We start from the raw sequence: 12,174 nt of genomic DNA, 5'->3' as shown, positions 1-12,174 counted from the left end.
TCCTGAGCCAATGTACCAGCTCTGGAATAAAAGCAAAGTTCCATCATGGGAAGCAGGGCCTCAAGTAAGTCTTCCAACTGACTGCCCTCCATTATAGCCAGCTGAGAAAATGTGGCAAGGCTGACACAACCCGCTTACAACAAAATGTTTCTGTTCAGAATAGGAGATTTTGCTACCAAATGCCAGCAGCTCCTCTCACTCAGAGTGCTGTTTCTGTGTAGACTAGGGAAAGATACCATGGTCCCCAGTTTAAAACGGCTCTTTTCCTAGTTGGTTTCATCCAAGAAAGAGCCAGAAGGGCTGATCTCAACTAATCGGGCTGCATATCCTTGAACCTTGGGGTAGGGCAGTCCTGAGCCAATGTGCCAGCTAATGAATGAAAGCAAAGATTGCAGCCTGGGAAGCAGGGCCTCAAGTAAGTCTACCAACTGACTTTCCTCCAATATAGCCAGCTGAGAAAATGTGGCAAGTGTGTTGAAACCCGATTACAATGAAATGTTTTTCTTCAGAATAGGTGATTGCTTCAAAACGCCAGCAGCTCGTCTCCCTCAGAGTGCTGTTTCTGTGTAGACTAGGGAAAGACACCACGGTCCCCATTTTAGAAAGGCTCTTTTCCTACTTGGTTTCATCCATGGAAGACCCAGAAAGGCTGCTCTCAACTAATCGGGCTGCACTTTCCTGAATCGTTGGGGTAGAGTAGTTCTGAGCCAATATGCCACCTAAGGAAGGAAAGCAAAGTTTCCTTGCTACAGGAAGGCACACCGAGACCTGGTGTTTTCTCTATGAAATAGGCGTGGGTTTGAAGGGTGAGGCCGACTGACTGCCCTCCTTTATAGCCAGTTCAGAATATGTGGCAAGGCTGAGGCAACCCGCTTACAACGAAATATTACTCTTCAGAATAGGATATTTTGCTACCAAATGTTAGCATCCCGTCTCCATCAGAGTGCTGTTTCTGCGTAGACTAGGGAAAGACACCACGGTAGCCAGGTTAGAAAGGCTCTTTTCCTAGTTGCTTTCATCCATGGAAGACCCAGAAATGCTGCTCTCAACTAATCGGACTGCACATTCCTGATACCTTGCGGTAGGGTAGTTCTGAGCCGGTATGTCGCCTAAGTAATGAAAGCAAAGTTTCCTTGCTACAGGAAAGCACACCGAGACCTGGTGTTTTCTCTATGAAATTGGCGTGGGCTTGAAGGGTGAGGCCTAGTGACTGCCCTCCTTTATAGCCAGTTGAGGAAATGTACCAAGGGTGATGCAACCCGCTTACAACGAAATGTTTCTCTTCAGAGTAGGAGATTTTGCTACCAAAGGTCAGCAGCTCCTCTCCCTCAGAGTGCTGTTTCTGTGTAGACTAGGGAAAGACACCATGGTCCCCAGGTGAGAACGGCTCTTTGCCCAGTTGGTTTCATCCAAGAAAGAGCCAGAAGGGCTGACCTCAACTAATCGGGCTGCATATCCCTGAATCCTTGGGTTGGGGCAGTCCTGAGCCAATGTGCCAGCTCTGCAATGAAAGCGAAGTTTCCAGCCTGAGAAGCAGGCCCTCAAGAAGATCTGCCAACTGACTGCCCTCCATTATAGCCAGCTGAGAAAATGTGGCAAGGCTGACGCAACCCGCTTACAACAAAATGTTTCCCTTCAGAATAGGAGATTTTGCTACCAAACGCCAGCAGCTCCTCTCCCTCAGAGTGCTGTTTCTGTGTAGACTAGGGAAAGACACCATGGTCCCCAGGTGAGAACGGCTCTTTTCCCAGTTGGTTTCATCCAAGAAAGAGCCAGAAGGGCTGATCTCAACTAATCGGGCTGCATATCCTTGAACCTTGGTGTAGGGCAGTCCTGAGCCAATGTGCCAGCTAATGAATGAAAGCAAAGATTGCAGCCTGGGAAGCAGGGCCTCAAGTAAGTCTACCAACTGACTTTCCTCCAATATAGCCAGCTGAGAAAATGTGGCAAGTGTGTTGAAACCCGATTACAATGAAATGTTTCTCTTCAGAATAGGTGATTTGCTTCAAAACGCCAGCAGCTCGTCTCCCTCAGAGTGCTGTTTCTGTGTAGACTAGGGAAAGACAACACGGTCCCCATTTTAGAAAGGCTCTTTTCCTACTTGGTTTCATCCATGGAAGACCCAGAAAGGCTGCTCTCAACTAATCGGGCTGCACTTTCCTGAATCCTTGGGGTAGAGTAGTTCTGAGCCAATATGCCACCTAAGGAATGAAAGCAAAGTTTCCTTGCTACCGAAAGGCACACCGAGACCTGGTGTTTTCTCTATGAAATTGGCGTGGGCTTGAAGGGTGAGACCTACTGACTGTCCTCCTTTATAGCCAGTTGAGGAAATGTAGCAAGGCTGATGCAACCCGTTTACAACGAAATGTTTCTCTTCAGAGTAGGAGATTTTGCTACCAAAGGCCAGCAGCTCCTCTCTCTCAGAGAGCTGTTTCTGGGTAGACAAGGGAAAGACACCATGGTCCCCAGGTTAGAACGGCTCTTTTCCCAGTTGGTTTCATCCAAGAAAGAGCCAGAAGGGCTGATCTCAATTAATCGGGCTTCATATCCCTGAACCTTGGAGTGGGGCAGTCCTGAGCCAATGTGCCAGCTAATGAATGAAAGCAAAGATTCCAGCCTGGGAAGCAGGGCCTCAAGTAAGTCTACCAACTGACTTTCCTCCATTATAGCCAGCTGAGAAAATGTGGCAAGGGTGTTGAAACCCGATTACAATGAAATGTTTCTCTTCAGATTAGGAAATTTTGCTACCAAACGCCAGCAGCTCGTCTCCCTCAGAGTGCTGTTTCTGTGTAGACAAGGGAAAGACACCATGGTCCCCAGGTTAGAAAGGCTCTTTTCCTAGTTGCTTTCATCCATGGAAGACCCAAAAACGCTGCTCTCAACTAATCGGACTGCACATTCCTGATATCTTGCAGTAGGGTAATTCTGAGCCAATATTCCACCAAAGGAATGAAAGCAAAGTTTCCTTGCTACAGGAAAGCACACCGAGACCTGGTGTTTTCTCTATGAAATTGGCATTGGCTTGAAGGGTGAGGCCTACTGACTGCCCTCCTTTATAGCCAGTTGAGGAAATGTACCAAGGCTGCGGCCACCCGCTTACAACGAAATGTTTCTCTTCAGAGTAGGAGATTTTGCTACCAAAAGCCAGCAGCTCCTCTCCGTCAGAGTGCTGTTTCTGTGTAGACGAGGGAAAGACACCATGGTCCCCAGGTGAGAACGGCTCTTTTCCCAGTTGGTTTCATCCATGAAAGAGCCAGAAGGGCTGATCTCAACTAATCGGGTTGAACATCCCTGAATCCTTGGGGTGGGGCAGTCCTGAGCCAATGTACCAGCTCTGGAATAAAAGCAAAGTTCCATCATGGGAAGCAGGGCCTCAAGTAAGTCTTCCAACTGACTGCCCTCCATTATAGCCAGCTGAGAAAATGTGGCAAGGCTGACACAACCCGCTTACAACAAAATGTTTCTGTTCAGAATAGGAGATTTTGCTACCAAATGCCAGCAGCTCCTCTCACTCAGAGTGCTGTTTCTGTGTAGACTAGGGAAAGATACCATGGTCCCCAGTTTAAAACGGCTCTTTTCCTAGTTGGTTTCATCCAAGAAAGAGCCAGAAAGGCTGATCTCAACTAATCGGGCTGCATATCCTTGAACCTTGGGGTAGGGCAGTCCTGAGCCAATGTGCCAGCTAATGAATGAAAGCAAAGATTGCAGCCTGGGAAGCAGGGCCTCAAGTAAGTCTACCAACTGACTTTCCTCCAATATAGCCAGCTGAGAAAATGTGGCAAGTGTGTTGAAACCCGATTACAATGAAATGTTTTTCTTCAGAATAGGTGATTGCTTCAAAACGCCAGCAGCTCGTCTCCCTCAGAGTGCTGTTTCTGTGTAGACTAGGGAAAGACACCACGGTCCCCATTTTAGAAAGGCTCTTTTCCTACTTGGTTTCATCCATGGAAGACCCAGAAAGGCTGCTCTCAACTAATCGGGCTGCACTTTCCTGAATCGTTGGGGTAGAGTAGTTCTGAGCCAATATGCCACCTAAGGAAGGAAAGCAAAGTTTCCTTGCTACAGGAAGGCACACCGAGACCTGGTGTTTTCTCTATGAAATAGGCGTGGGTTTGAAGGGTGAGGCCGACTGACTGCCCTCCTTTATAGCCAGTTCAGAATATGTGGCAAGGCTGAGGCAACCCGCTTACAACGAAATATTACTCTTCAGAATAGGATATTTTGCTACCAAATGTTAGCATCCCGTCTCCATCAGAGTGCTGTTTCTGCGTAGACTAGGGAAAGACACCACGGTAGCCAGGTTAGAAAGGCTCTTTTCCTAGTTGCTTTCATCCATGGAAGACCCAGAAATGCTGCTCTCAACTAATCGGACTGCACATTCCTGATACCTTGCGGTAGGGTAGTTCTGAGCCGGTATGTCGCCTAAGTAATGAAAGCAAAGTTTCCTTGCTACAGGAAAGCACACCGAGACCTGGTGTTTTCTCTATGAAATTGGCGTGGGCTTGAAGGGTGAGGCCTAGTGACTGCCCTCCTTTATAGCCAGTTGAGGAAATGTACCAAGGGTGATGCAACCCGCTTACAACGAAATGTTTCTCTTCAGAGTAGGAGATTTTGCTACCAAAGGTCAGCAGCTCCTCTCCCTCAGAGTGCTGTTTCTGTGTAGACTAGGGAAAGACACCATGGTCCCCAGGTGAGAACGGCTCTTTGCCCAGTTGGTTTCATCCAAGAAAGAGCCAGAAGGGCTGACCTCAACTAATCGGGCTGCATATCCCTGAATCCTTGGGTTGGGGCAGTCCTGAGCCAATGTGCCAGCTCTGCAATGAAAGCGAAGTTTCCAGCCTGAGAAGCAGGCCCTCAAGAAGATCTGCCAACTGACTGCCCTCCATTATAGCCAGCTGAGAAAATGTGGCAAGGCTGACGCAACCCGCTTACAACAAAATGTTTCCCTTCAGAATAGGAGATTTTGCTACCAAACGCCAGCAGCTCCTCTCCCTCAGAGTGCTGTTTCTGTGTAGACTAGGGAAAGACACCATGGTCCCCAGGTGAGAACGGCTCTTTTCCCAGTTGGTTTCATCCAAGAAAGAGCCAGAAGGGCTGATCTCAACTAATCGGGCTGCATATCCTTGAACCTTGGTGTAGGGCAGTCCTGAGCCAATGTGCCAGCTAATGAATGAAAGCAAAGATTGCAGCCTGGGAAGCAGGGCCTCAAGTAAGTCTACCAACTGACTTTCCTCCAATATAGCCAGCTGAGAAAATGTGGCAAGTGTGTTGAAACCCGATTACAATGAAATGTTTCTCTTCAGAATAGGTGATTTGCTTCAAAACGCCAGCAGCTCGTCTCCCTCAGAGTGCTGTTTCTGTGTAGACTAGGGAAAGACACCACGGTCCCCATTTTAGAAAGGCTCTTTTCCTACTTGGTTTCATCCATGGAAGACCCAGAAAGGCTGCTCTCAACTAATCGGGCTGCACTTTCCTGAATCCTTGGGGTAGAGTAGTTCTGAGCCAATATGCCACCTAAGGAATGAAAGCAAAGTTTCCTTGCTACCGAAAGGCACACCGAGACCTGGTGTTTTCTCTATGAAATTGGCGTGGGCTTGAAGGGTGAGACCTACTGACTGTCCTCCTTTATAGCCAGTTGAGGAAATGTAGCAAGGCTGATGCAACCCGTTTACAACGAAATGTTTCTCTTCAGAGTAGGAGATTTTGCTACCAAAGGCCAGCAGCTCCTCTCTCTCAGAGAGCTGTTTCTGGGTAGACAAGGGAAAGACACCATGTTCCCCAGGTGAGAACGGCTCTTTTCCCAGTTGGTTTCATCCATGAAAGAGCCAGAAGTGCTGCTCTCAACTAATCGGGCTGCACATTCCTGAATCCCTGTGGTAGGGCAGTTCTGAGCCAGTATGCCACCTAATCAATGAAAGCAAAGTTTCCTTGCTACAGGAAGGCACACCGAGACCTGGTGTTTTCTCTATGAAATTGGCGTGGGCTTGAAGGGTGAGTCCTAATGACTGCCCTCCTTTATAGCCAGTTGAGGAAATGTAGCAAGGCTGATGCAACCAGCTTACAACGAAATATTTCTCTTCAGAATTGGAGATTTTGCTACCAAAGGCCAGCAGCTCCTCTCCCTCAGAGTGTTGTTTCTGTGTAGACTTGGGAAAGACACCATGGTCCCTAGGTGAGAACGGCTCTTTTCCCACTTGGTTTCATCAATGAAAGAGCCAGAAGCGCTGATCTCAACTAATCAGGTTGAACATCCCTGAATCCTTGCGGTGGGGCAGTCCTGAGCCAATGTACCCGCTCTGGAATGAAAGCAAAGTTCCATCATGGGAAGCAGGGCCTCAAGTAAGTCTTCCAACTGACTGCCCTCCATTACAGCCAGCTGAGAAAATGTGGCAAGGCTGACGCAAACCGCTTACAACGAAATGTTTCTCTTCAGAATAGGAGATTTTGCTACCAAAGTCCAGCAGCTCCTCTCCCTCAGAGTGCTGTTTCTGTGTAGACTAGGGAAAGACACCATGGTCCCCAGGTTAGAACGGCTCTTTTCCCAGTTGGTTTCATCCAAGAAAGAGCCAGAAGGGCTGATCTCAATTAATCGGGCTTCATATCCCTGAACCTTGGAGTGGGGCAGTCCTGAGCCAATGTGCCAGCTAATGAATGAAAGCAAAGATTCCAGCCTGGGAAGCAGGGCCTCAAGTAAGTCTACCAACTGACTTTCCTCCATTATAGCCAGCTGAGAAAATGTGGCAAGGGTGTTGAAACCCGATTACAATGAAATGTTTCTCTTCAGAATAGGAAATTTTGCTACCAAACGCCAGCAGCTCGTCTCCCTCAGAGTGCTGTTTCTGTGTAGACAAGGGAAAGACACCATGGTCCCCAGGTTAGAAAGGCTCTTTTCCTAGTTGCTTTCATCCATGGAAGACCCAAAAACGCTGCTCTCAACTAATCGGACTGCACATTCCTGATATCTTGCAGTAGGGTAATTCTGAGCCAATATTCCACCAAAGGAATGAAAGCAAAGTTTCCTTGCTACAGGAAAGCACACCGAGACCTGGTGTTTTCTCTATGAAATTGGCATTGGCTTGAAGGGTGAGGCCTACTGACTGCCCTCCTTTATAGCCAGTTGAGGAAATGTACCAAGGCTGCGGCCACCCGCTTACAACGAAATGTTTCTCTTCAGAGTAGGAGATTTTGCTACCAAAAGCCAGCAGCTCCTCTCCGTCAGAGTGCTGTTTCTGTGTAGACGAGGGAAAGACACCATGGTCCCCAGGTGAGAACGGCTCTTTTCCCAGTTGGTTTCATCCATGAAAGAGCCAGAAGGGCTGATCTCAACTAATCGGGTTGAACATCCCTGAATCCTTGGGGTGGGGCAGTCCTGAGCCAATGTACCAGCTCTGGAATAAAAGCAAAGTTCCATCATGGGAAGCAGGGCCTCAAGTAAGTCTTCCAACTGACTGCCCTCCATTATAGCCAGCTGAGAAAATGTGGCAAGGCTGACACAACCCGCTTACAACAAAATGTTTCTGTTCAGAATAGGAGATTTTGCTACCAAATGCCAGCAGCTCCTCTCACTCAGAGTGCTGTTTCTGTGTAGACTAGGGAAAGATACCATGGTCCCCAGTTTAAAACGGCTCTTTTCCTAGTTGGTTTCATCCAAGAAAGAGCCAGAAGGGCTGATCTCAACTAATCGGGCTGCATATCCTTGAACCTTGGGGTAGGGCAGTCCTGAGCCAATGTGCCAGCTAATGAATGAAAGCAAAGATTGCAGCCTGGGAAGCAGGGCCTCAAGTAAGTCTACCAACTGACTTTCCTCCAATATAGCCAGCTGAGAAAATGTGGCAAGTGTGTTGAAACCCGATTACAATGAAATGTTTTTCTTCAGAATAGGTGATTGCTTCAAAACGCCAGCAGCTCGTCTCCCTCAGAGTGCTGTTTCTGTGTAGACTAGGGAAAGACACCACGGTCCCCATTTTAGAAAGGCTCTTTTCCTACTTGGTTTCATCCATGGAAGACCCAGAAAGGCTGCTCTCAACTAATCGGGCTGCACTTTCCTGAATCGTTGGGGTAGAGTAGTTCTGAGCCAATATGCCACCTAAGGAAGGAAAGCAAAGTTTCCTTGCTACAGGAAGGCACACCGAGACCTGGTGTTTTCTCTATGAAATAGGCGTGGGTTTGAAGGGTGAGGCCGACTGACTGCCCTCCTTTATAGCCAGTTGAGAATATGTGGCAAGGCTGAGGCAACCCGCTTACAACGAAATATTACTCTTCAGAATAGGATATTTTGCTACCAAATGTTAGCATCCCGTCTCCATCAGAGTGCTGTTTCTGCGTAGACTAGGGAAAGACACCACGGTAGCCAGGTTAGAAAGGCTCTTTTCCTAGTTGCTTTCATCCATGGAAGACCCAGAAATGCTGCTCTCAACTAATCGGACTGCACATTCCTGATACCTTGCGGTAGGGTAGTTCTGAGCCGGTATGTCGCCTAAGTAATGAAAGCAAAGTTTCCTTGCTACAGGAAAGCACACCGAGACCTGGTGTTTTCTCTATGAAATTGGCGTGGGCTTGAAGGGTGAGGCCTAGTGACTGCCCTCCTTTATAGCCAGTTGAGGAAATGTACCAAGGGTGATGCAACCCGCTTACAACGAAATGTTTCTCTTCAGAGTAGGAGATTTTGCTACCAAAGGTCAGCAGCTCCTCTCCCTCAGAGTGCTGTTTCTGTGTAGACTAGGGAAAGACACCATGGTCCCCAGGTGAGAACGGCTCTTTGCCCAGTTGGTTTCATCCAAGAAAGAGCCAGAAGGGCTGACCTCAACTAATCGGGCTGCATATCCCTGAATCCTTGGGTTGGGGCAGTCCTGAGCCAATGTGCCAGCTCTGCAATGAAAGCGAAGTTTCCAGCCTGAGAAGCAGGCCCTCAAGAAGATCTGCCAACTGACTGCCCTCCATTATAGCCAGCTGAGAAAATGTGGCAAGGCTGACGCAACCCGCTTACAACAAAATGTTTCCCTTCAGAATAGGAGATTTTGCTACCAAACGCCAGCAGCTCCTCTCCCTCAGAGTGCTGTTTCTGTGTAGACTAGGGAAAGACACCATGGTCCCCAGGTGAGAACGGCTCTTTTCCCAGTTGGTTTCATCCAAGAAAGAGCCAGAAGGGCTGATCTCAACTAATCGGGCTGCATATCCTTGAACCTTGGTGTAGGGCAGTCCTGAGCCAATGTGCCAGCTAATGAATGAAAGCAAAGATTGCAGCCTGGGAAGCAGGGCCTCAAGTAAGTCTACCAACTGACTTTCCTCCAATATAGCCAGCTGAGAAAATGTGGCAAGTGTGTTGAAACCCGATTACAATGAAATGTTTCTCTTCAGAATAGGTGATTTGCTTCAAAACGCCAGCAGCTCGTCTCCCTCAGAGTGCTGTTTCTGTGTAGACTAGGGAAAGACAACACGGTCCCCATTTTAGAAAGGCTCTTTTCCTACTTGGTTTCATCCATGGAAGACCCAGAAAGGCTGCTCTCAACTAATCGGGCTGCACTTTCCTGAATCCTTGGGGTAGAGTAGTTCTGAGCCAATATGCCACCTAAGGAATGAAAGCAAAGTTTCCTTGCTACCGAAAGGCACACCGAGACCTGGTGTTTTCTCTATGAAATTGGCGTGGGCTTGAAGGGTGAGACCTACTGACTGTCCTCCTTTATAGCCAGTTGAGGAAATGTAGCAAGGCTGATGCAACCCGTTTACAACGAAATGTTTCTCTTCAGAGTAGGAGATTTTGCTACCAAAGGCCAGCAGCTCCTCTCTCTCAGAGAGCTGTTTCTGGGTAGACAAGGGAAAGACACCATGGTCCCCAGGTTAGAACGGCTCTTTTCCCAGTTGGTTTCATCCAAGAAAGAGCCAGAAGGGCTGATCTCAATTAATCGGGCTTCATATCCCTGAACCTTGGAGTGGGGCAGTCCTGAGCCAATGTGCCAGCTAATGAATGAAAGCAAAGATTCCAGCCTGGGAAGCAGGGCCTCAAGTAAGTCTACCAACTGACTTTCCTCCATTATAGCCAGCTGAGAAAATGTGGCAAGGGTGTTGAAACCCGATTACAATGAAATGTTTCTCTTCAGATTAGGAAATTTTGCTACCAAACGCCAGCAGCTCGTCTCCCTCAGAGTGCTGTTTCTGTGTAGACAAGGGAAAGACACCATGGTCCCCAGGTTAGAAAGGCTCTTTTCCTAGTTGCTTTCATCCATGGAAGACCCAAAAACGCTGCTCTCAACTAATCGGACTGCACATTCCTGATATCTTGCAGTAGGGTAATTCTGAGCCAATATTCCACCAAAGGAATGAAAGCAAAGTTTCCTTGCTACAGGAAAGCACACCGAGACCTGGTGTTTTCTCTATGAAATTGGCATTGGCTTGAAGGGTGAGGCCTACTGACTGCCCTCCTTTATAGCCAGTTGAGGAAATGTACCAAGGCTGCGGCCACCCGCTTACAACGAAATGTTTCTCTTCAGAGTAGGAGATTTTGCTACCAAAAGCCAGCAGCTCCTCTCCGTCAGAGTGCTGTTTCTGTGTAGACGAGGGAAAGACACCATGGTCCCCAGGTGAGAACGGCTCTTTTCCCAGTTGGTTTCATCCATGAAAGAGCCAGAAGGGCTGATCTCAACTAATCGGGTTGAACATCCCTGAATCCTTGGGGTGGGGCAGTCCTGAGCCAATGTACCAGCTCTGGAATAAAAGCAAAGTTCCATCATGGGAAGCAGGGCCTCAAGTAAGTCTTCCAACTGACTGCCCTCCATTATAGCCAGCTGAGAAAATGTGGCAAGGCTGACACAACCCGCTTACAACAAAATGTTTCTGTTCAGAATAGGAGATTTTGCTACCAAATGCCAGCAGCTCCTCTCACTCAGAGTGCTGTTTCTGTGTAGACTAGGGAAAGATACCATGGTCCCCAGTTTAAAACGGCTCTTTTCCTAGTTGGTTTCATCCAAGAAAGAGCCAGAAAGGCTGATCTCAACTAATCGGGCTGCATATCCTTGAACCTTGGGGTAGGGCAGTCCTGAGCCAATGTGCCAGCTAATGAATGAAAGCAAAGATTGCAGCCTGGGAAGCAGGGCCTCAAGTAAGTCTACCAACTGACTTTCCTCCAATATAGCCAGCTGAGAAAATGTGGCAAGTGTGTTGAAACCCGATTACAATGAAATGTTTTTCTTCAGAATAGGTGATTGCTTCAAAACGCCAGCAGCTCGTCTCCCTCAGAGTGCTGTTTCTGTGTAGACTAGGGAAAGACACCACGGTCCCCATTTTAGAAAGGCTCTTTTCCTACTTGGTTTCATCCATGGAAGACCCAGAAAGGCTGCTCTCAACTAATCGGGCTGCACTTTCCTGAATCGTTGGGGTAGAGTAGTTCTGAGCCAATATGCCACCTAAGGAAGGAAAGCAAAGTTTCCTTGCTACAGGAAGGCACACCGAGACCTGGTGTTTTCTCTATGAAATAGGCGTGGGTTTGAAGGGTGAGGCCGACTGACTGCCCTCCTTTATAGCCAGTTGAGAATATGTGGCAAGGCTGAGGCAACCCGCTTACAACGAAATATTACTCTTCAGAATAGGATATTTTGCTACCAAATGTTAGCATCCCGTCTCCATCAGAGTGCTGTTTCTGCGTAGACTAGGGAAAGACACCACGGTAGCCAGGTTAGAAAGGCTCTTTTCCTAGTTGCTTTCATCCATGGAAGACCCAGAAATGCTGCTCTCAACTAATCGGACTGCACATTCCTGATACCTTGCGGTAGGGTAGTTCTGAGCCGGTATGTCGCCTAAGTAATGAAAGCAAAGTTTCCTTGCTACAGGAAAGCACACCGAGACCTGGTGTTTTCTCTATGAAATTGGCGTGGGCTTGAAGGGTGAGGCCTAGTGACTGCCCTCCTTTATAGCCAGTTGAGGAAATGTACCAAGGGTGATGCTACCCGCTTACAACGAAATGTTTCTCTTCAGAGTAGGAGATTTTGCTACCAAAGGTCAGCAGCTCCTCTCCCTCAGAGTGCTGTTTCTGTGTAGACTAGGGAAAGACACCATGGTCCCCAGGTGAGAACGGCTCTTTGCCCAGTTGGTTTCATCCAAGAAAGAGCCAGAAGGGCTGACCTCAACTAATCGGGCTGCATATCCCTGAATCCTTGGGTTGGGGCAGTCCTGAGCCAATGT

Source organism: Eschrichtius robustus, chromosome 20 (genome assembly GCF_028021215.1).
Source record: "Eschrichtius robustus isolate mEscRob2 chromosome 20, mEscRob2.pri, whole genome shotgun sequence".
NCBI classification, from domain to species: domain Eukaryota; kingdom Metazoa; phylum Chordata; class Mammalia; order Artiodactyla; family Eschrichtiidae; genus Eschrichtius; species Eschrichtius robustus.
Note: the sequence above shows the minus strand (reverse complement) of the source record.